This window comes from Schistocerca serialis, chromosome 12 (genome assembly GCF_023864345.2).
Source record: "Schistocerca serialis cubense isolate TAMUIC-IGC-003099 chromosome 12, iqSchSeri2.2, whole genome shotgun sequence".
NCBI classification, from domain to species: Eukaryota; Metazoa; Arthropoda; class Insecta; order Orthoptera; family Acrididae; genus Schistocerca; species Schistocerca serialis.
Genome location: NC_064649.1, coordinates 85,845,779 through 85,871,896, shown reverse-complemented (window position 1 = coordinate 85,871,896; position 26,118 = coordinate 85,845,779). Strand labels below are relative to the sequence as shown.

The window sequence follows — 26,118 nt, the reverse complement described above, 5'->3', positions numbered from 1 at the left end:
GTAACCTGAAAGGGGCATCAACAAGTTTCTGTCAACAGAAACCAACAAACATCTTTTAACTTCATTAATCTGTGACAAATGATTCATGTCATATTAAATATTTTTTCACAACATGGTCTGCTGTAAAACCACCTTGATATCCACATAAATTGCTCTACAGTGTTGTTTCTACTCTGTTCAGGAGTTGGTAAATACCTTGTATGCACCATGCTGTAAAGAAATTCCTCTGTAGCTGTTAACATCTTGTTAATTGCTTTTCTTATGTATTGGATGTATCAAGGCCATCTTCCCTTTACTGGAAGCTTTCCTGTTTTCAGGTTCTCTCAAAGATTAAGTTTAGCTTATTTTTGTTTCTGGTAGAGATCACTTTAAAAATTCTGTTGAATAGAGTCTTCACCAATTGCTTTAGAAGGCATAAATAACTTCTTGAGTTTACTTACTAGCTGGCTGCGAATTTTCTAGGTTTTCATGTAGGTTTGAGAATTTGAGCTTATGGAATGGTTCTGGACAATTAAGAAGTTGACCAAATTACTCTGAAAATATTTATAAAAATATCAGTGTTACACAAATTAAATCGGTGAGCCTCTTCACCCACCCACCCACCTGTTGTTAGATTTACATTTGCAGTAGATCTACCTAACCCTTAAAATCTTACATTCTCCTTCAAATATCTGCTGGAAAAGGTCTGTTTAGCAGATCATCTACAGAAAACACATTCATACAAAAATACTCGTATACTTGGTTTCATTCCTTTTTTACCACTATCTAACCATTTGACTTAGAAAGGCAGCTGTCGCAACTAAATTGAATATATTAATTTTAGTATACAAACTGTACTGTTTATATATATTTAAATGCTATGACTGACAGTTTAAGATTGCGAGGAATAAAATAAAACAAGGAGGAAAAGAAACGTTGTGAACCTGAATCGACGAATTGCTAGTTAGTGCGCTAGACCACATGGCCACAGCGCCTTACGGCAACTGCTCTTCAAAAATCCGTCTTACTCTATGCTTGAACAATATGCTACACGGAATTAAAAACAACAGAAAATCTGATCTGGTGCTCTAAGCAACATAGCACTCGTAATGCCGGAATGGATGACGTCACACCAGAGCATGCACAATCGAAAACAAACGGCCAATCATGCTACGATCAACTCAAAGAAGGGATGGGGCCATCATTGCACCACTCTACTTATTGAAGGGAGGGCACTTCAAAACATGTTTTCGAATGGGCACTACATTGCAAATAAAACGCACGAAAACTACACACTTACTCTTCGTATAATTTCCGGCTCTCATTCAAAGAGAAATGGCGTAATTCTAGTGCAATTTCCAGCTCACGTTCGAGGAGAAATGGTACAATTTTAGCGCGATATTTATCGGGTGCAGTAGCACATTAGCACACGACAACCAGCCGGCAATGCTTTGAACTTACGTAATTGTCGCGGAATTGGCATGTCAACTTGCAAGTATGGTGTTTCCACTTGTGGATTGATTTCCGCAAGCAGTCGTGTGAAATGTATAAATTGTATATGTAATTCATGCCTGAAAAACTGGCTCTATGCAAGTGGTGGATCGAATGCACGTGCCAGTAAATCATGCTTCTGGAAACCCAATCGCGACACTGCATTGATCAATGGCAATCAGTTACGTCCAGCCAATCAGAATCGCTTCCCTCTTTCCCAAGTCTAGTTACTAGCCTACCCTAACTTCAAATTTTTCATTTGGGGGCGTACCTGTGTGTGTGTAGTTTGTCAAGACATCCCGAAAAGCGAAAGTGGCGGTGTGGTAAGTTACATTTCCGGTGCATCAGATTACTGGATTTTTATTTGTGATCTACAAATACCAATTTCAAAATTACGACATTTGAAATCTGTTTCTGTAAATACGCCGTGAAAATTGAGATATTCTGGTTTAACAGATTGCTCTCACTGACATAATTAGAATAAGCCAAATCTTGATAGATTGGTATATGCACTTTTTTTAATTATCTGTGAATGCTATTGACAATATGCTAACAATTAAAAAATTGCGACCGCTGCTTATCCGGCATTTTGAATGATGTTTTTTATTTGAAAGTGTAGAGGACCCATCAGATGCAGGTCAGAGGTATTGCTAATAAAGAAAAAATTGCTTGGGTCAAAATATTTGGAAAATATTTAAATTTATGCAGTGCACTATATAAATGCTTAATGTACGAAGTATGTCGTTATGATCTTAAATAAGCCTGTCTACCAATTGATGCCACTTCTATACTTATAAAATATTGAATTTTCCACTGTTTTATTCATAAGCTTCTTTGTAGAGAATTAGGTAAATAACAAACAATAAATAAATAAATAAATAAATAAATAAATAACAATCTACAACACAATATGTGGTGTACTTGCTCACGGCCTTCTGACTAGTAATTAGGCATGAAACTGCCAGTATCAAATTTCAGAATGAGTATGTAGCTTACTGAAGACAGTAGCCACTGAAAACAATATAGAGTTTGTCACGGTAATACAGTGCCCATCAGTGGACCAAGATATACACCGCATTCATAACATGCTTTGTGGACAGGACAGCTAATTAGCTATAGCCTCAATTATGGAACCATCGTGGCATTTGCCTTACCAATGAAAAAACGAAAATCGGGATGGCTGAATAGAGCAACTACATCCTGCCGAATATTAGGTCAGTGCCCTAACAGCTGCACTGCCTTGTTCAGTAATCTCAAATGAATAATATTTCTTCATTTACACAGAAATTGTTTCATGTTATTGAAATATAAAATGTAGATTTCTTCTTCACTTCCCACACACTGAGTCCATATGCTGACTTATGGACAATTTGTTGTCACTTGCTGTGTAAACCATAGTTCCACTCTTCACTGCTGCTCATACTACGATGCCCACTGATGACTCCTGGACAGAGAAGATACTGCTGTGTCCCTTGACTCAAGTCTGGACTCCACAATCAACTATATCCTAATATCTATCTGGGGGGGGGGGGGGCAATGGACATTACTATCATGCAAAGTACATCTTGACACATGATCCTTGAGAAAGCAGTGTACCATTAACAATAACTGAAATGTGACAAGGTGCTGCAGTTATCCCCTTTCGTTACTAACCACTAATCTGGGTTCTCTAAGCAATCTTTTTGTAATATGCATTAGTTGTGAATAACATTTTAGCTGACTTTTTAAACAAATGTCTGTTAGTAATCTTTATCACTTCATATGGCAATTTATTGTAAAAATTTATCCCCTGATATAAAATGCTGATTTGAGGTTTTTTCCCTATGTAAATGAACTCCAAACTTGCTGTTGTTCCATTAATGTGTGTAAAACTGTCAGTGCAACATTTATTGATATTTTCCCAGATGGGCAACACTGATTGGTATATGGTAATCACTTGGTGCAATAATGATGCCCAATTTCGTAACTAGCTCTTTACAGTGAGCCCGACTGCTACTCCATTATACTTCTTATTATCTTTTTCTGCAGTTTAAAACCTGTGTCCATATTTTTATGCCTTTGATCACCAGAAAAGAAGCACTCCTATAACTAAGAAGTGAATGTTACCACAAGCAGTTTGGCTGTTGCAAACTGCTGCTAGCACTGTAGGAAACAGTACAAGAATGGCATTTTTGCCAGTATCTCTGTAACTCCATGTCAGCTAACATTCTATGTCCATTACTAAAAACACTGTGTAGCAAACAATCTATGGATTTATCATATATGCTTAAAATTACAGAGTTACATCCTCTCTTTATTGTGAAGTGCAAAGTGTGTTTTATGTAGAGTGTGAATTTATTGCATACTGCCCAATTGTACACGTCCTTGAGGGTTTCATTTGCAGTCTCGAATACGAGTTCTGATGTTTTATCAGTGACTATAATGTTGCTGTCAGTGGCAAAAAGAACTTTATCCATTACTTACACTGTCAGAAAAAGACATTCTTGTAGCCATTTTACATCATAGAACAGGAAATGAAATGGAATAGGCAAGAAATGAAACTCAGTTTCTGTGTGTCTGTGTGTGAGCATAACATTCTTCTCCCACTGTCTATTTTCCTCTCAATGTTCAATGGAGTATTGTGTGAAAATTTGAAGTAAATCCCTCAAGCTCTTTCAGAAATGTTTGCTAAGAGTGCAAATGAGTCTTTGAATCTGAGAACTGTTAGCAAGTAATAGCAAATAAATGTCATCTTAATTAATCTGAAGACCATGGAACTGATTACCAAAACAAGGAATTTTTTGTGGCAGTACATAAAGATAATTGTCAGTTCCAATTATGGCAAGTAATGGTACCCCTTACAGAAGTAGCAGTAAGGTATAATGATCATTTCATGTACGTGATGTATATGCCTGGGGGGCATCATTCACCATGTTGAAATGCTATTCCAGCAGTCATCGGGAGAGCAGGGTATAAGCAGCTGGCTCTTTCCACATGAAATGACCCAAGTTGTCATTTTTTGAAAATCAGTTCAGAAAGAATTGAGGCATGGCGATACACTAACAAAATGATTAAATTTGATATTTTGTTAGTGATCTGATTCATATTTCATGATTTGAAACATGTTTATTGTATTCAAGATATTTTGTTATGAATTGTCATCCCAAAGGTTGTAGTTGACTATACTCCATAAACACCAAAAAACCTCATTGTATTGGTTGAACTGATATGCTGTCTGTGAAACAGATGATGCAATGATAAGCATCTTACTGTTTCACACCCATGACAAAAAAGAAGAAAGTTTGCTTCTTGTTTGAACAAATAATTCAAAATTTTTAATATTATAGGAAAGTGAGGTTAAGAAAATATATTAACTCCTAAACCTATTAAGTTTTGGAAATAACATTCCTGGATGAAATAAAGTTGTCATGGGTGTGACAGTAATATTTGTCACAGGCGTGACAATATGCACTCATTTTTAAAGATATTCCAGTGTAATGAAATACCAGTAGCCTATATAAAATTATATACTGCTGCGATTTCAAATGATTACAGGTCTACTGACATTAAAAATAAATGTAAATAATGCATCTTGCATTCCCAGATAATGATTTCAACAGAAAGAATGAGAAAGCTACAGGATAAAATAAGATCCACTGAAACATGAAGAACACTTAAAAAAGGAGAGAGAAAGGGACAAAATGAGAAGAATGAAGAACAGAGAGCAACTGCAGATGAACCAATGCAGTCTACTAAAAAAGAGAGAATGATAAAACTAGTCGACGTTTGTGTAGAGAAAGGTAACGTAAAAATATGGCAGAAACAAACCATACCAGTGAATTAAGATGTTAGAAATGTTCCCAGACATTAAGCAAAGCTGTACATTAAAAGAAATGTTAAGATATTCTCAAAAGGTTCAAGAAGTTTGCCAACTGAAACAAGATATAAAGTAGTCGAGTATTTTTGTCAAGATGATGATAGTCGAGCTACTCCTGGTATTCATTATGTAAAAATCTGTCAAAGACCGCAGACGTGGAAAACGAGAACACGTTCAGAAACAGTAAGTGATTATGACTGTTGGTGAGGCTGGAGCACGTGCGTGTGGGCGCAAATACCATGCAAATTTTAAATGTCAAACTGAAAGCATTTCACATGCGGTTCCAGATTTTCCTATTTCTACTAAAGAGTTCTTGTGATGTAGAAAATGAGCATTGTATGATATGAAAATGCAGAAAGTGCAAATATGACCTGTCATTGTGGTTGACTGATGAAAATCAAGATTAAATTCTGTCCTGGAAGCAGTGGAAGGACTTTGATGGATTGCCCAAGTTGGTGGAAAATACATCAACACTGAAAGCAGCCACTGAAGAGTTACAGGACCAGATGTCAGCATTTAAAAGGCATTTCTGGACAAGAGAAAAACAAGCCAAATATTTTGAAGCTGACAAAGAATCCCTATCAGTCTGATTGCATTGTGTATGAATAAGTGATTACACTGGTCAACACTCATTTTCTTGCCAAGGATATTTGAGTGGCTTTAGGATGGATTAGTGGTGCTGAGGACGAATATAGCAACCATTTATGCAGTTTGGCTCTAGTTTTTGAGATAATGCATGATTTATTCAAAAAATTAGAAAAAATTGCTAATACTGAACTCGAGCGCTACAAACTACAATGAAAAAAGAAAATAATCTTTATAAATAGCTTCTATGAAAACCTGATAGGCATTTGTCCACGTATAAAACATAATTGAAAAGTTTCTCTATATCATTTTCCGTCCATGACGAACCGCTTCCTGCACGCTTTCCTTTTATAGGTCTCTTCAGAACAGTCACGTTGCAGATTCCAGCAATAATCTGCCATCATATGCCTGTCCCATCTTCCTTTGTATCTTTCCTCTATTCCTTTCATATCTTGATGGAACCGCTCTCCTTGTTCCTCACTGAAATCACCTAGATTACGAGGAAATCGATCCAAGTGGCTGTGAAGGAAGTGCAATTTTATGCTCATGTTAGCTCCTAAGTTTTGAAAGTTAGTGAGCATGTTTTTGACCAGTTCCTCGTAATTGGGAGCTTTATGATTGCCCAAAAAACATTTTACAACAGTGACAAAACTGTTCCAGACTGATGCTTCAGTGACAGTCATGACACTTGTAAAATTGGTATCGTTGATGAGCCTGCGAATTTGAGGACCATCAAATATTCCTGCCTTAAGTTTTTCACTACTGAGTCCAGGGAACGTATTGCAGATGTATGTGAAGCAATTACCATTTCTGTCTAAAGCTTTGGTGAATTGCTTCATTAGTCCTAACTTAATATGTAATGGTGGAAGAACAATCTTGTCCCTACTAACCAGAGGTTGATTAATGATGTTTGCTTCACCAACAGCCATATGTTCCCTTGGAGGCCATGTTTTCTGCTTCCAATGTTCGTGCTTTGCCCTACTATCCCACATGCAGATAAAACATGGGTGCTTTGTGTATCCACTTTGTTGTCCAAGCAAGAAGTTCACCATTTTCAAATCAACACAAATCAACCACTGGTGCTGCATATACTGAATTTTCTGCAGAACCATCTTGATGTTAGCATATGCTTCACAAAGTTTTGTTGAGTGGGCAATTGGAATAGATGCGTAACGATTGCCATTGTGTAGGAGAACACATTTTAAACTTCTAGTGGAACTGTCTATGAAGAGACGCCAGTCCTCTGGTCTATATTCCGGCAGCCCCAATTCAAGTAAAAGTCCAGGTATATTGCTGCAATACACTATAACCTCTTCTTGGTTGAAGTATGGAAGAAGGTTTTCTTCTCTCGTCCGGTAAGCTGTTATTTTAACACTTGGATGAAGACAGTTCTTTTCCTTAAGCCTGGATGCTAAGAGTTCTGATGCTTGCTTTGAAAGATTGAGTTCTCGTATCAAGTCACTGAGCTCCTTCTGGTCGAACTGCTGGGGTTGTGTCTCACGTCCTTCGTATTCCGAACCACTACTTGTACATTCCTCGCCGTGCACATCGTCATCTGATGATGTTAGCGTGGGTAATGTTGTGAAGGTTGGTACAGGAACATCGTTGCTGTGCACCACCGGTCTTCTTGCTGACTCCAAATCGGGATATTCCCACTTTCGTTTTTTGAACCTATTAAAACCTTTCACATTAACAATGCAAAAATAGCAATCATCTGTATGGTTCTTCTGCTCTCGCCATACCATAGGCACTCCGAAGTTTAAGCTTTTCCTTTTTCGTTTTGTCCACTGCCGTAAGCACTCCACACGGCATTTACAAACTTTATGGGGTGCCCACGCCTTGTCTTGATCTCCAAGTTTAATTCCGAAATATGCCAGATACGCTTCCTTCACAAAAGGAGTGATATTCTTCCTGTTCTTTTGAAGAACGTATTCACCACAAATGTAGCAGAACTCATCTGTATGGTTCACGCAAAGACGGCGTGAAGAACTCATGTTTTCCTAAAACAAAATTGCACAAATACTACATATTATGCAGAACTTTCTTGTATTTGCATGTCAATCACATCCAACAAACATCATTAATTGTTTTGTGTGAAATGAATACTCACCTCTTATTTGCTACGTCACGATGAAAAGGTTCTATCTCCTTGATGCTGCACTGCACATGTGTGTGACTTTCGACCATCGCTATTTTCCTTGTTTACACTGAACGCTACCTATCGGCTGTTGCGGGGATTACCTCGGCCAACAAATGAATGTCGAGTACCGCCGAATTCAAATCTGCACAACCCTCAATATCTTCAACACACGCACCGCACAACAGGACTGAACACATGCTGACAGTGTGATGTTTGCATGATGTAATCCTCAACCACACAGATGCACTCCCTGAGCACAATTGTTTAATAAAGATGGTACAATATCACTAGTTAAAAAACAGGTAGCAAATACATTACACCATATATGGACCCTGCAGTCGATATTATCCACATGAAACTCTCATTTCCACAAATAACCTATATCTCAAAAACCAGAGCCAATTTGGAAAAAGTACAAATATACTCTGAATGAGTATCATAACAATATCCCATTTTCGTTCAAACTTCCCTGGCAACGAAAAAAAAATTTTATTTTGTAGAGCTGTGTTATAGCTCTTTAGTGGTAGGAATAAAATAGTGTAATTAGAACAATGACCAGCACTTACTTGGGTTTGGCTTGTGGTTGTTAGTTTAGTTAACAATGAACTAAAGTCCGTTGCAGGAACGGTGAAATGCAGGAGGCCAGATTGTGAATGGGGACCGTAGGAGTAGGTGGCAACTCCTTGCATCACTTCTATACTCGGGGCTAACACTTCCAATGCTGCTGTGGGTTTTAGTCATCATAAACCACTTTCAGTTACATGCACGTAACGAAAATTTTATGTCCTCTCTTTGGACCCTGTCTGGGAGGGGTGGGATGGGATGGGATGGAAGTGGCTAATAAATAACAAAAGGAAGAAAGAAGTGCAGGTAGACAGAAACTGTTAATTTCAGTAAAGAATAGTAGTATTTCTAATTCATCAGCTTTGGTGCAGGCAGGGAGTGTATCACACAGTTGCGGTGTGTCCTAGCAACTAGATCCTATCCTGAGGTAATCACATCGAGCACCTAGTGCAGGGACTTTCGGCTGCTGGCCAACAGAGGGTGCTGTCATGGAGGCAGAGATACGTTTGTGTCTAGCTGCTGTGAATCATGTATCTTCTTGGAACATTGGCAGCGTGTTTCTCTCTTACCAAGTGTGTTCTGAGAGAGAGAGAGTAACATTACCTCCAAAATGCAGCTTTGATTCAAATGTAAATTACAGCATTGTGTTCAGACTGGAGCCATTTTTCACAAAGCAACTGTAGGATATTATTGCCGCCTGTGACATGGTAGTGACTCAGTTTGATCTGTTTCTACATTTTTGGTTTAGCGTTGTGACAGATTTAGAGCAGCTACCTCACTTCAGGGTTTTTGGAAAAAGTGCATTAATAGAATGTTGGATTTGAGGCAGGTGCATGCTAGTCTAAGGTAAAACTGAAAAGACGAGTTGTTAGGAATGCCATTAGGGCCGTTCATGGACACCCAAGAGAGCTAAAGAGCAAGCTCAAAGTCCAGGGTAATCCAGAGGGTCCTGCATTTATGGACTTTTGGACATGCTGACTTCGACAGGTTGTACTAGCGTTTAAGAGCTTTATGAAATTAATTTAAAAACATTCTGTCCTGCCTTGTTGACTTCAACAATATTGCAATCACATCTGTTCTCCCATAGATGTTTTGCACGGTTCAGTGGGTGGAAAATAATATTTGCTGAGCCCAGACTCTCACCATTTTAACGGCTGTTTAATAATGTTTGAAGGAAGTAAGAACACAAGTAGATCAAACCAGAACCACCTTAGGACTCTGAGGAATTTAAATAGTTAATTGAAATTCCTCAGAGTCCTAGCTGCCTTATGCTGATAGATGCTCAGGTAGTCATTTCTGAGTAAATTTCAGTCATTTACTCCCTTAAATCAATTTCCTTATACTGCCCTCCAGTCTGTTAATCAGAAAATTTGTCAGGGAAGGAGACTAGCTTCAAAATATTCATTTCTTTCTATGACTTGGAAGCAGTCTATCTTCTTCCCATGTCACTAACTAATCAGCTCCCTGTAAAAAAAATTTTTTGTTTATTTATAGACACAATCACATTCTTATGACACTGTCATAACCGGTTTCGGCCGTACAATGGCCATCTTCAGATTCTAAAGGCAGCATATAATGAACACAGGTTCATGCGTTGTAGGGCCAAATCCGGTTATGACTGTGTCATAAAAAAATGGTTCAAATGGCTCTGAGCACTATGGGACTCAACTGCTGTGGTCATCAGTCCCCTAGAACTTAGAACTACTGAAACCTAACTAACCTAAGGACATCACACACATCCATGCCCGAGACAGGATTCGAACCTGCGACCGTAGCAGTCGCACGGTTCCGGACTGCGCGCCTAGAACTGCGAGACCACCGTGGCCGGCGACTGTGTCATAAGAACGTGATTGCATCTATAAATAAACCAAAACATTTTTACATAATAATCACTCACTCCATTGACAAAATGTGGTTTTTCCCATAATTAGCTCTCTATCATTGCTTACTGAGTGACCAGCTATTAACTACACATTTCTCACCTATGTCATGCAGATCGTAGAGTACTTAGCCACCCCATTACAGGGTTATTACAAATGATTGAAGCGATTTCACAGCTCTACAATAACTTTATTATTTGAGATATTTTCACAATGCTTTGCACACACATACAAAAACTCAAAAAGTTTTTTTAGGCATTCACAAATGTTCGATATGTGCCCCTTTAGTGATTCGGCAGACATCAAGCTGATAATCAAGTTCCTCTCACACTCGACGCAGCATGTCCCCATCAATGAGTTCGAAACGGTAAGGCTTCTGCTTTAGCCTTTTCCGTAAGATTTTCCAAATCGTCGGCTGTGGTACGTTTAGCTCCCTGCTTGCTTTATTCGTCGACTTCCGCGGGCTACGCGTGAAACTTGCCCACACGCGTTCAACCGTTTCTTCGCTCACTGCAGGCCGACCCGTTGATTTCCCCTTACAGAGGCATCCAGAAGCTTTAAACTGCGCATACCATCGCCGAATGGAGTTAGCAGTTGGTGGATCTTTGTTGAACTTCGTCCTGAAGTGTCGTTGCACTGTTATGACTGACTGATGTGAGTGCATTTCAAGCACGACATACGCTTTCTCGTCTCCTGTCGCCATTTTGTCTCACTGCGCTCTCGAGCACTCTGGCGGCAGAAACCTGAAGTGCGGCTTTAGCCAAGCAAAACTTTATGAGTTTTTCTACGTATCTGTAGTGTGTCGTGACCATATGTCAATGAATGGAGCTACAGTGAATTTATGAAATCGCTTCAATCATTTGTAATAGCCCTGTATGTGCGGACCTAGGCCCTGGGATGATTAATAGATATTGATATAAACAACACAAAATCCAGAATGGGATAATGAAAGTATTATGAAAAGAGTAGTTGCTATCACGGAAACTGGACTCTGCAGCCAGATACTGTGGTCGCATGTGCACACATGTGTTTTTTGCCTGATCCCAATGAAGACCTTTCAACCAAAACTTTACTAGTTTCAGAGTCTTTTTTTTTTGTGTCTGTCTCAGCGTCTCTGCTGTATTATTATTATTATTGTTATTGTATCACCTACTAATATCTTCAATATTTATGTATTAAATGTACTAAAAAATATAGCCTGTGTCTGAATGTTACATTATTGTGTAAAAATTTGAAGTAATTGGTTGAGAATTTCACGAAAGGCTTCTTTCTTTTATACGTTGCTATAGATAGTATGTTATGGCTGTGTTTTATTCACCTTGCCTGGAAACTTTAAAGAAAGCTTAGAAGGCTGTCCTGACACTGATTTCTTGCTATCCTCCTGACAGGTACCAAAACAACAAGTGTGTCCGTGGCCTTTGTTGAGTGCTGGGGTTTGGGCTGCCATGTGGGTGAGCCCTGGCCCAATGACCAAGGTGTGCAGGGAGTAATCCACTTCATCCGCCAGGTGAGTCAGTCTGCCGGATAGTGGTGTATTCATTGTACTAATCCTGGGTCAACACTAGCCACACTGTTAAGATGCTCTCCATAGTAAACGGCAGTTGTTCAATCAGATTTGGCACTCTCTCCTTGATTGCCTGCTTATTTGACCACCTTTATTCTTTCTCATCATAAATACTGGAAACCACAGGTACAAATGGCTGCCATGTCTGACACCTCTTTGAGTAGTTGTCTCTTCTGGTCTACCACTTAGGCATGAGATACATTTTCTTTGTGATGGTTTGTTGCATTTCTGTCAACACGCCTTAAACATTACCTCTATACCGACAAGTCTGATACTACTGTAACAGCTGGTATGTGCCACATCACGAGGTCGACGGTAGCTCGTCTCCCAGTAGCAGTAGGTCGTGCCTGCTTGGCGCAGCAGAGGTCTTACACCTATCTCCTGTGCCCTTGTGTCCAGGTTTCTCTGTTAGTGGAATATGTGTTGGAAGGCTGTACAGTAATTTCCTGTAATTACCTTTCGGTTACAGACAGAAAGCACTGTGGTGGTCTTAGTTTTGTATATGTACAGATAGATATTTTCATGTGAGTCGCCAAATAAACTATTCATTCCACACTAAGGTGGATTTCAAACGTGAGCCAGAGACTGTAAAATGAAAACTGCTCAGAGGATCGTGATCTCATTATCAGCAGAAAACAAACACACACACACACACACACACACACACACACACACACACACACACACACACACACACACACACGCGCGCATGCACGCACACGCACGCACCCATGTGTGGCAACAGAACAAGCAGGTGCACTTGTCCACGGTCCATCGCACTCACTTGTGCTGAAAAGAAAAAAAGTGGTGTAGAGCTTTTGCTGATGACAGGAGGAGTGTAGTGCGTGGAAATTCCTCACAGGACAGATCATGTGTCAACAGAAATCTGCAGTACAGTGGCGACAGTAGCGCGAGCAGGGTGGGGAAACTGGGGGCCCGTGGCTTATGATGCGAATTCTGAAACGCATTACTGTTGCTGTTATCCAGCAGTTGGATGCATTCATTGCAACATCAGCTCCAAGCACAACTTGCCAGTCTTCAGCAGAGGGGCAGAACTGCGAAGGATGTGTAGTGCTGTCTGTACACTTCTCCCATTCTTTGACCAATATACATTCCTTCACTCTCATTCTGCTGTCAGAAAATGGACTTTCAAAACTTCCATTTCAGTTTCCAGCACAACTGAGTCCAATGGACAGTCAAGACGTGTGCTCACACTCATGTGCGTTTGCACCCATGTCATTCTAATGGCGAGTTCGGGAGTGCGGCACTCTTACAGTGTCTGCCGCACCTTCTGTGGGCAGTGGCATTACTATCTTTTTGGCAGTTTTCATTTTACACCCTCTAGCTCATTTCTTTTTGAATGCCCTTATATGTACCCACTGAAAGATGCCTTAAGGTGGAGAGAGACTCCACTGTAAGTCGTCTTGCACAAGTTTCCTTCCAATGAACTGCACGTTGCTGTATCATTAAGATATCGACACAAATCTCCCACTACGTTGCTTCTGCAGTGGACTCTATGCCATCTCTTGATCACTTTGAGCGATTCCAGTGAAGAAGAAGATGAGGGCCTTCACAGAGATGTCAAATTTTCACAGGAAAAAAGTCGATGTGGCCGCTCTGAAAGTGAAACTTGTGGGCTAATTTAATGGCCATGGTATTTGAGCTTGTCAAGTATGTTGGCTATGACAGAAAATAGTAATTAGTCATTTCCATTATTTAAGGACTGGCTAACATCCTCTTTCAATGATACCTGAGCCTGCATTTAAAATGGTTAGCTTTCTTCTTTTTAAAAATTAGATCAAACCTTTTCTGTCATTCCATGTTTCAGGCAAATCATTAAATTCCCTAATGAAATCCAGTGGATGCACTTCCCCGCACGATTCAAAATTATTAAATTTCTTACAACTAAGAAATAAAGGACTGTTTGGAACACTAGATACTTTATGCTTTAGATTTTGTACCTCTTCCACCTTTTTATCTATTTCAGCCAATTTTGAATCTACATTTTTATTTACGTTCACCAGTTTTTCCTCTACAACTACTGCACACGTGGTTTCTACCTCCTTTTCAAAATTGTTTTTAATCTGATCGATTTGGTTCTCGAGTTTAATCCTGTTTTCAGCACGAAATTTCCTGGCTTATTTGACTTCATCTTTACACTGTTTTTCAGAAGCCTCCACCCTCATACTGTAGTAGTCACAAAGCTTCTTTCTCTCTTCAACAAATTTACTAATCATTAAGGTTAATTTCTCATTAGTATTGTGCTCTATTTCCTTTATCTTTTCATCGTAATCTTTCACCACTGCCTCAACCTTCTTATTTAATTCTGTAAGATTAGAGCTAACTATCTTAATCTTTTTAATTTCTTTCTTCACTTCATTCTGTAAGTTAACTGTGTCAGTCCTAATGCTATCAGTTTTCTTTTCCACCTTGATAATGTCTTCTTTTGTACACATATTACTCAAACTACTCATAATTTGCCTTAAATTGCTTCCACTTTTCTGTCTGCCACAAACTTTTGCTCTTGCTGACTTTCGCAACTAGATTCTTCCTCCTCAACCTTAACGATCTCATCTGCTTCAGTACTATTTCATCCATTTCACTCACATCACCATACAACGTAGATGACGCTTTCATCATTTCATCTGCAATAGGTCTCTCATCCCCATCATTCAAAGTTACATTCATGTCTGATTTATAAGCACTATCGTCTGCTGAACCAGTCCCACTTACGTCGTCCTGTTCATTTAACATCTTAAACTCTACAGCTGTGTCATCAGTCACACTGTCTTGTTCATTAAGGCCACTCATTATGTATCCCTTAATACAAACAGCTTTTGCTACAAAATTTCCTCCTCCTCCTCCTCCTCCTCCTTCTACTGCTGTTGCGGTTGTCATTTGGATCTGCACGGCTGTGGCAAGTTGCAATTCTCTTGGCATGGCGTCTTGTTTATTTCCAGTCAGTTGTGTCCACCACATGCTGATTTGCTGCTCCTGTATTCAGTGGCTGTTTCCATAGAACGAACTCCATTATTGGTTGCTGTTATACTGTAGCCATGAAACCCATTTCCTGATTGGCTGCTACACCTTCTTTAATACTGTATTGTAAACCTCTAGAGTCCACTGTTCAAAGTTCATGAATTTTAGTTTATTGTGCCCATATACAATAGTCCTCACCCTGGACACCATATCTGATGGTGTGCCATCTTCATTTGTTGCCTTCGGTGTTGACGTAATGCTTTGTGATACTGGCTGAAAAATGGGGTGTGGAAGTACAACACGGACTACTTTAAATAATGTAGTTGACAAGTGCATAGTTGCATTTCATATTAGTTCACCTTCACTGTTCAAAACCCCCATTAATAAATACAGGTTGGCGCACAAAATGTGTTGCCAATTGTTTCTTTCACAATTTACGACGCACGTTAGATATCCCGCTGGGATCTCTACACCAGTACCAGCAGAGCTTGGAAAAACAAATGAGTTACGAAATGACGTGTAATTCACGATACTGCCACTAGGAGACTAGTAAGCAGCAATGGCTGACAATGGAAGACTGACGACACAGCAACGATCGGCGATTGTGTTACTTTTTCATGAAGCGACCTCGTTGTGACTCAGAGGCGTTTTCGACAACAGTTAAACACACGATGGGTCCCTTGCAAGAAGACCATCCACAGGTTGTGCGATAAATTTGTACAGGAAGGAACAGTATTGGAAGCAAAGCGACCTCGGCCTAAGCCTGTTCGTTTGCCGGAGAATATTGAAACGGTACGATTTGCTGTACAGAGAAGTCCCGCGAAATCGTGTAGAAAGGCAGCAGAGCAACTGGGAATATCCAGACGCTCCATTCAACGCATTCTTAAAAGTGACCACCGTATGTACCCATACAAGATGACCTGTGCACAGAAGCTCACTGAAGAACATAAGCAGCAGAGACTATTGTTTGCTCAGTGGGCGGAGGATAGGGAAGAAACTCTCAACAATGTTTGGTTTTCAGATGAGGCGCATTTTCATTTGGACGGTGTGGTTAACAAACAAAATGTACGCTTTTGGGCCACTTAAAACCCACAAGTGCTCCACGAACGACAACATTATGCTCAGAGGATTACAGCGTGGGCATCATTCACGAACTTATTGGACCCTTTTTCTTTGAAGAAACTGAACAGCGAGCATTATTGGAGCATGCTTCTCAATAGCTTCATTCCACAGCTTCTTGCTACTGCCTTGCCCTTCAACACGCAGTGGTTCATGCATGATGGAGCAAGGCCACATACTGCAAACACTGTGTTGGAGTTTTTACGCGAGCATTTCGACATGCGGATCATTTCACTCAGGTTTCCAGGTCGCTTTAATGGCAGACAAAATTGGCCCTCCAATAGTCCAGACCTCAATCCATGTGACTTTTCTTTGGGGGTACCTAAAGGAAAAAAATTTTCCCCGAAACGTCCACGTGATTTAATGGAACTCAGAAGACACATTCCTCAAGCTTGCAGTTAAATTATGGAAGACATGTGCCGTAGGGTAATCACTAACTGCAGTGTTCATTTGAAGGAAATTAGGAAATGAAATGGTGGACATATTGAGCATGTGCTGAGTTAGAACAAATCTCCATGGACGTCTCTTCATTGTAGTATATGTTCCTTTCAGATTGTGTTGACAAAGTTTATATTCAAAAACAAAATGGTAACACATTTCGTGCGCCACCCTGTTATATATGGCCAGTGCACTATTGTTTTAACTTTCAGTAAGTCTCATTAATAGTTTGCAGGCAAACATCCATGAGCAGTAAAAACGTAACGACAAAGTACACAGTTCTTGACGAATGGAATGGTAAGTATGGAGCAGGCACTGTCATTGTTTTAACACACAGCCTAATTGTGTTACACTTATTTCACAGATGCGTTGCTGATGCTGTTCTAATGAACACAGTCCACGGCCGAGTTCCAGATAAGAAACCTGACTGTCTTGGACCCAAAAATCAGGCCCTTTTATATCCTCACAATAGGTACTGAAACTACACATTGTTGAAAAATTGTTTCTTTTTAAGTGTAATTTCTTTAAATTTAACTTCTGATATATTCAGTTACTTTAATGAGTTATTTTTAACAGTTTTGTCTACAAGAGTTAGGCCGAATTATTTGTTTAAATCATGAAATTAACAAATATATCAAACAATGGAAAATCCAGGTTGGAATGTAACAATATTAGGGAAGCAAAGTTGATACCATATAGCGGAGATGCTGAGTCGCGATGGGCACAACAAAAAGATTCACACAATTACAGCTTTCGGCCATTAAGACCTTTCTCAGGAATAGACAGGGATGTGCACATGCGCCTGCTGTCAGACAGACCTTCATAGATGTTGACCTCCACCTCAGAGATGACTACATCAGTACCTCCGCCCTTATCAAAGCTACTAACCACCAGCAATACCCTGACTTAGACAGTTGCCACTATTCCATACCATGAAGTCCTTTCTGTACAGCCTAGCCACCTGTGGGTGTCGCATTTGCAGTGATGAGCAGTCCCTCTTGAAATCTACTGAGGGTCTCACTGAAGCCTTCACTGAATGGAAAGATAAGGCACGGGAGATTTGTTTTTGTACAAGAATGGGAGGATAATTACAGTCTCCCACCACCTACCAAAGCCCCATAGTTTGGCCACAGGGAAGCATTCCCCTCGTAACTCAGTACCATCTGGGACTGGAGCAACTGAATTAAATTCTATACCAGGGTTTCGATTACCTCTCGTTGTGCCCTGAAATGGGAAATGGCCTGCCCACTATGCTTCCCACCCCTCCTATAGTGGTATTCCGCCGTTCACCGAACCTACACAGTATACTCATCCATCCTTACTCAACCCCTGCTTCCAGTCCCTTACCTCATGGCTCATACCCCTATAATAGACCTAGATGCAAGACGTATCTCATACATCCTCTTACCACCACGTACTCCAGTCCAGTCAGTCACCACCACCTGTCCCATCAAGGGTAGGGCTAGCACCAGTGATTTCCAAGCCAAGTTGCAACCACTGTGCTGCATTTTATGCAGGCATGACAACCAACAATCTGTCTGCCCACATGAATGGCCACCAACAATCTGTCTGCCCACATGAATGGCCACCAGCAAACTGTGGCCAAAAATATCCCTCATCTCAGTGAGCACTGCTTCACAGCCTGTGCCATATGGATCCTTCCCACCAACACCAGCTTTTCTGAATTGTGCTGGTGGGAACTTTCCCCGCAATGCATCCTATGTTCCCGTAACTCTCCTGGCGTCAACCTTCGTTAGTCACTGTCCTCACCCATCCAGCCCCCTCCCCGTTCCCATTGCAGCACTACACAGCCGTCATTTCACTGCCGCACCCAGTCTTTTAATTTCTTTTTATTTGTCTCCTTTCCGCTACTTAACACCCCCCCCCCCCAGCCTCCTCCTTACCCCCACCCAGTTACCACTCCCATCATGCACTGGTGCTGCTGCTTGCACTGCGGTTTCAGTTGTCCGGGACTGCAGGTAGGGGTGTGTGTGTGTGTGTGTGTGTGTGTGTGTGTGTGTGTGTGTGTCACAAAGGCCTTAATGGCCAAAAACTATGATTGTGTTAATCTTTTTCTTGTGCCTATCACAACTCAGCATCCCCGCTATATGGTGAGTAGCAACTTTCCTACCCTAATATAATTAACAGATATAGTTATGCAAACCATATTTTGACAAAGCTGTTAATTACTTTGGAATTAATTAAGGGCTGGCTTTACTAACATGCTGTAAAATAGATCCAATAGATCCTTTAAGAATACTATTAGTTGTTCCTCCAAATGTTTATAATTAGTACATAATTTATATTTGTTTACTCATCAACGATAGTATCTTTTGTTATAGGGTGAAATCAGTAGTTGTTTCGTAACTTATATTCTAACTAGGAATAGTCGAAATAAATTATGAAATCAATTACATACTTAAAACTAAACACAAAATTTGATCTGGTGTTACATTCTTTTGGGCCAACCTTTCTCTTTTACGAAAATGCAGAATATATTCATGTCAGGTAATTAGTTGAAAGCGAAAAAATGAATTATAAAGAGGCAGATGGCAAAACAAGAGGGGAAGTAGAAATAACCCAGCTTGCTTTGTCACACAATGAACTCTTGCTTGACATCACTGAAGTCACATATGGTGGTGGTTAGGGGTCAGTGGAATGCACGCTGTAAAACATCTGGCTCAGAGCTGCCTTGAACTAACAGATATGTAACAGTTCATTGTGTCACTATAGCAGTACAATGTCTAGAGCCCCACCCTGATGACAGTGGTCATTGCTCACGGTAGTACCATGTGGCTGTCCAGAGCCCAGTCTTCTTGCGACTGTACATTCTCATGATCACCGCTGTCAGCAGTCGCGTACAGTGGCTACAGTCCTATCAACTCTTCCTGCGGTATCGCAGAAGGAACATCCACCGTCATGTAGTTCTATTACATGACCTCATTCAAACTATATGATGCACTTATTCTGAAAAATTAATTCTGAACAGCCCATGCTTGCATAACCTTAGACACTTCAGCTTCTGGGTCATATAAAAATCCTTTTTTATGTTCTCTGTGGTAGAGTGATGAGATAACTCAAATGTTATAGTCAGTTTTGCTTTGGAAGGAAAACAGCACCAGAAATATTTAACTTATATTGCGCTTACATTTATTGTCAATTTAATAATTTTATACTCTTACAACAGTATTTTTCGTGTACAGTGAAACCTCTATATAACATTTTTCAAGGGACTACAGATTCTGAACACTGTATAGAGGAAAACACTGTAAAGAGGAAGGCTTCCAAATAATAATTATAGGGGATTACTGAAGATCAGGATACCACTAATCAGCTTCGACAAATGGTACCATAGATGACCTTTTAAATTTTCACAACACTGTAATATGATATTCATTGCAAATGATCAATGTATCAAATGATTATTTTTTTGTAATTAAAACATGGGGCCCAGTAGGTGGATGGGTGAAAGTAAATGGATCAGTTTGTACTGTAAAAAGTTATAACGGATTCTTAAGATATGACATAATTGTCCAAAGCTGACAGGTGGTATCCCACTCTTCAGTTGACCCAATTATAGAATATGAGCCAAATTTTATTTATGATATACTGAACATATTATATAAAAACACTGTAAATGGTACAGATTAAAAAAGAATTAGTTACAAAAAAATTGCTTTAATAATGAAATTATGAAATGGAACTTAAATGTGCATGAAACTCTAGGAACCCATGCAATCTGAAAATCACATACCTACGAGTTTTTAAAATAGTCAAGCAAGCCTGTTTGTTTTCTATTTCTCCAGGACTCAATGGCAATCGTTTCTTGCTCCAAATGAGCAAGTTGAACTACTGTTCTGTCCTCAAGTCTGTGGGCCATCATATATCTCCTGAATGTTTCAAAGGCTTCAGCTGCTGTAGTATATGAGAGCACAGGGTCATCTTCCTTCTCACTGTCACTTTCACTGCCACTATTATTCTCCAAGCTTCTCTCTGCAGTCAGCTCCTCAATACTTCGTACTCCTATGGCTGCCACGTTGTCATCCACAGCCACAAAGTCCTCAAAAGTGACAAAATCACTGCCTATTGATTCCTGAAACTCTTTCAAATCACTTGCAACATTTTCCACAGGAGCTGCCACCTCGTTCTCACAGAATCCTGCTTTTGTGAAACAGTTTTTCATAGTTCCAGCACTGACTTCCGTCCACGAGTACATAATTAAATTCATTGCCCATAAAATATACAGCTTCAGTTGTGAGATCTGCTGGCTTCCCGGTTTTCTTTGCTCCATCGAATTCAAGGCCTTTTTTTACAAGGGCTGTCCTATATTTAACCTTAAGCCCAAATGTTGCTGATGGCTGGTGCAGTTGGGTGGCAGGAAAATTACTTTCACATTTCTCAGAAAGGATTCATCTGGTGGATGTGTTGCACACCTATCCACAAGCAGCAGCACTTTCCTTGCAGCACTCCCCATTTTGGCGTCAAATTCTCTGAGAAAACTTAAAAATGTATCACTCGTCATCCATGCCTTGGCATTGTTTGTATATTTGCACAGAAACGTGGACATGTTTTTGAAGCACCTTGGATTTTTTGGTTTCCTGATAACCAAAGGTTTCAGTTTTTCACTGCCATCGGCGTTTGTACACGACAAAACGGTAATACGTTCCTTGCTTTTCTTACCACCATGGCAATTTTCCCCACGAAAAGTAAGTGTCTTATCCTGCATTAAATTGAAAAACATGCCAGTTTCTCCAGCGTTATAAATGTTGTGCAGTTTGTAGCCACGTATCAGATTAGGGAGAGTCTGCATCCACTGAACAACAGTTGGTTCAACCACTTTTTTACTTTCTCCACATTCCGCTTTGTATACAACACCATAACAATGTCAAAATTTATCAACACATCCATTGGACGCCTTAAAATTTTCCATTCCTAACTGCAGTAATATTTGAAGCGCCTTTTCCTTCAAAATAGTTCTGTTTATAGGAATGTTTGCAGCACGTGCTTGCTGAAACCAAGTTAATGAAACTTCCTCCATCTCATCATAAGTCGATTGTTTCAAATGCATACGTTTCGAATTTCCACAATTCTCTAACCCTTCCATTGTTGACAATCTGTTTTTCATAATAGTGTTGAGGGGGCCAGTTCAAATTGGTTCGCTAGCTCCATGTGACTCTCACCACGAGATGCCTCCACTTTTTTAGTAACAGAAACCTTCTCTTCTAGAGAAATAATCTGCTTTTCACTCTTGTCCACTGATGACAGCTTAACAAAAAAAGTTATGTCAAAGACACACTCTCACCAGACACACAAACTGTTTGCTGCTCAGCTCACACAACATGTTACAAATACGAAGCATTGACTGAAATGGCGCCAAAAAGCACAAGCAGAATATGCGTCACATGTCATGTGACCGGGTTCTGCTGCTGACATATGAGCGTGGCTTTTCCGAGCCGGTGCAAATGGTCAATCCACAGAATGGAAAAGATGAGTCTACATCCAGTCTAACATTATAAAGAGGTAAATAATTGACCAGGTTCCAAAAATATGAGCATTACATGGAGGAAATTTTAATATAGAGGAAACACAGTAAAGAGGAAAATTTAACATTGTTTATATGGGCTTTTAGTCGGGACCGGAAAAAAACGGACGTAACAGAGGAAAACATTATATAGAGGTTTCACTGTAATACCTCAAGTGTTTTGCTTAATTAATGATACTTCAGTTATACTTGCTGCTGGTTTCTTCAACATTTACTTAAAGTATTTAATTATTTTTGGTAGAAAATTAAATGAATGTGACATTGGGATAAGTTAAAAAATCTATTTTATTTGCACAAGCAAAATAAAACTGTATATAAAATTTGTATAAAATGATTGTTACAGATAATGTTGTAACCATGTTCTATACTGAAAAAAAACTGTTTAAGTTATTTATTGCATGGAATCCTTTTTTCCTTTGTTGGATGGCCTTTACATTCAGTTTCTTGTTTCTTCACCTTTCACGTTTTCATGAAGTGCTGCATGTTGAAAGAATAACATCATACATCCACAACATATTTGTCAGGAAGTTTGTCACAAGCATTGTCAGTGTTGATTTAGATTTTAGGAGGCATTTCAGATTTGTGTGTTTAAAAGTAACATGCATAAAATTGCATATAATCTGTTCCAGAATGTGCTGGCCTCTTATTTTAGAGATAATGTCTAAGATGACCAGACACCTCTTTTCTTTTTATTCTGTAGAATGCATTTTTCATTACTTATTGTTGCTGCAGAGTTTAAGGCTTGATTTAATGAAAAGCTACCTTCATGAAAAGTGTGATTAAGGTTTGTGTTAATACAGTCATCACTGGGAAGCCTTTCGTCATTTTCTCAAGATTTTATAATTTCGGCACTCTGGTCAGAGACAAATATCTTGAACATGATGTTGGAAACAACCATTCTCTCTTCCATTTACTTCAAAATATTTACCCCCGTCTTCATGTACTGGAATTTAATTGGTAAAATTTCATTGACAAGACACCAATTTGTGTATATGCAATCTACTGCAAACATCCTATAACTTCGAGTGTGGTATTACCATTGTGTGAATGCTTCTCCAAAACTTTTGTGAGTGTTTTAAAATTCTGAACTGACATGTTATTTACACCTCATTTTTGTAAATAACTTTCTGTGCAAGTTTTGACTTAACAGATTATTTATTCCCACTATTGTTACTGTAAATGAACATCTACATGTGTCCAGCATACATACATGATGTCTGAAGCACATAATCTGTGTCTCAGAACATGCATCTGGCGTCACAATAACTGTTCCTTGAAAGCCAACACACCTCCAGAGCAGTGAGGGCAGTGTGGATTACTTACTGCACATCCGAGCAGGTGCTTTCTCTCAAGAAACTGCTGCAATTGCCATCATGTGCCAAAGCCATTTGTCAACCCTCAGTACCATGTGCAGAATAATAATAAAACTGATGAAATATGTCTTTACATTTTTACTGTTACACATATGGTAGTAATACCTGCACATCTCTACAGCATTTCACGATATACAGGGTACAATTATTGAACTATATGAAATAAAATAATCATAAATTCTGAACAGTTTGCGCTACGACATTCAAAGTGCAGGGAATGGTAGGAATTAGTACAGTTTGGTTTAGTGACAGAACCCACTTTCATTTGCTTGAGTTCATCAATAAGCAAAATTGGTGCATTTGGGGGACTGAGAATCTGCATTTCATGATCGACAAGTCTCTTCACCATCAATGGGTCACTGTGTGGTGTGCTATGTTCGGCCACAGAATAATCGGTGCAATATGCCTGGATGGCATGGTGGCTACCAAGTGGTATGTTAAGGTTTTGGAAGATGATTTTATCTTCATAATCCAAAGTGACACCAATTTCAATGACATGCAATTCATGGAAGATGGAGCTCAAACCCACTGAAGCAGGAGGGTGTTTAATGTCCTGCAGGAGCACTTTGGGGACCACATTCTAGCTCTCGGGTACCGAGAGGCCACTGGCCCTAGTCTCAATTGGCTGGCATATTCTCTGGATCTGAATACATGCAACTTTTTTTTGTGGGGCTACATTAAAGACAAGGTAAACAGCAATAACCTCAAAACCATTGCTGAGCTGAAAACAGTCATTGAGGTGGTCACCAACAGCATCAATGTTCAGACACTTCAACTATTCATGCAGGATTTTGGTATTCATTTGCGCGACATTTCCAATGATGGCAGGCATATCAAACATGTCATAACCTACATCTGAAGATCTGTAGTGATGTTTACACGTTGAATAAAGTGCGTGCACACCATAGTTCGTAACTTTTTTTTTCCAAATAGTTAAAGGTCACCCTGTATCTTCAGTGTGGATTTGATCTCTCGACGGAATCGTGCTAAATTCTGCTAGTGATGAACACGGTGGATGGGAGGACACTATGTAAGTAGTGTGCAACAAGTTGTGAATTTGGGTTGGTTGTGAAGTGTGCATAAAAAGCCAAAGCAGTGAAGGTAACCACTTGTGTAAAATGGGAAACCTGTTTTAGTCCTGGTTTGACCAATTCTTCACTTGTCAGCATCAAATTATTTCAGTGCCCTGATGCAGCTGTGTTGTTATTCTTTCATCCTGTACATTTTTACAAAACAAATCATTTTATGTTTCTATTTTGTTACAAATGTTCTAAATCCTTTCCCATTCTGTTTATCCACAGGCACAAATGGCAATGGCGGGAAATTACGTGATCAGCCCTGTTGACGTAATCATAGGGCAGAAGGATGACGTCATACTGAGCGTGGACATGTCTCAGGGCTGTCACATGAGTAGCAATGAAAACCTAAAGCATCAAACAAATGCCTTATTAAAGCTGCTCTATGACAGGGTGCTTTCTAATGCTGGTAAAATCTGTTTTGTCTTAACTGTTTCACTGCTGTATGCAGCACACGATTCTATCAGATATATTTGTATACTTCCACATTTAGTGTTTTCGAAAGTGCACTGAGGGGACCATTCCCTAACAGTGAATAACATCTGCATACCTTCAACACTTGGGATCATTACGTATTGTCACACTTCGTCCCAATTGTCCACTGTTCATTGGTGCCACTGTTTGCACAACCTAGTGTTTGGCTTAGTGATGGCAATAGAAACACCACCAGCCCTACACGTGGACAAGACCTTCCAGTACCTGGAGCTGCGATTCTCCACCTCAGGTCGCTGGATCTTCAACCCTCGATGCCACCTGGAGGAGAAGTTGGATGTCATCTCCTGAGCTCCACTAAAGCCGCACCAGCGCCTCTGCACCCTCGTAAGTGTGCTTCTCCCTGGCCTGTACCATAAGCTGGCCCTTAGCTGCAACCATGTGGGTGCCCTGAAGTCAATGTCCGGCACCATCGGGGCCGCCTTCCGGCACCATCGGGGCCGCCTTCCGGCACCATCGGGGCCGCCTTCCGGCACCATCGGGGCCGCCTTCCGGCACCATCGGGGCCGCCTTCCGGCACCATCGGGGCCGCCTTCCGGCACCATCGGGGCCGCCTTCCGGCACCATCGGGGCCGCCTTCCGGCACCATCGGGGCCGCCTTCCGGCACCATCGGGGCCGCCTTCCGGCACCATCGGGGCCGCCTTCCGGCACCATCGGGGCCGCCTTCCGGCACCATCGGGGCCGCCTTCCGGCACCATCGGGGCCGCCTTCCGGCACCATCGGGGCCGCCTTCCGGCACCATCGGGGCCGCCTTCCGGCACCATCGGGGCCGCCTTCCGGCACCATCGGGGCCGCCTTCCGGCACCATCGGGGCCGCCTTCCGGCACCATCGGGGCCGCCTTCCGGCACCATCGGGGCCGCCTTCCGGCACCATCGGGGCCGCCTTCCGGCACCATCGGGGCCGCCTTCCGGCACCATCGGGGCCGCCTTCCGGCACCATCGGGGCCGCCTTCCGGCACCATCGGGGCCGCCTTCCGGCACCATCGGGGCCGCCTTCCGGCAGACACTCCCCTTGGCTACTTCCATGCTCCTGTTGGCC

General features: G+C 40.7%; 1 long non-coding RNA gene across 1 annotated transcript; it reads left to right on the top strand.

The window, feature by feature from the left end:
- Nucleotides 1-1,593: 1,593 nt before the first annotated feature.
- On the top strand, nt 1,594-25,535 carry LOC126428291 (uncharacterized). The gene is made up of 4 exons (XR_007576813.1): nt 1,594-1,793; nt 11,884-12,002; nt 16,960-17,067; nt 24,812-25,535. It is a non-coding gene; the product is annotated as an uncharacterized LOC126428291 (long non-coding RNA).
- Nucleotides 25,536-26,118: the final 583 nt, after the last annotated feature.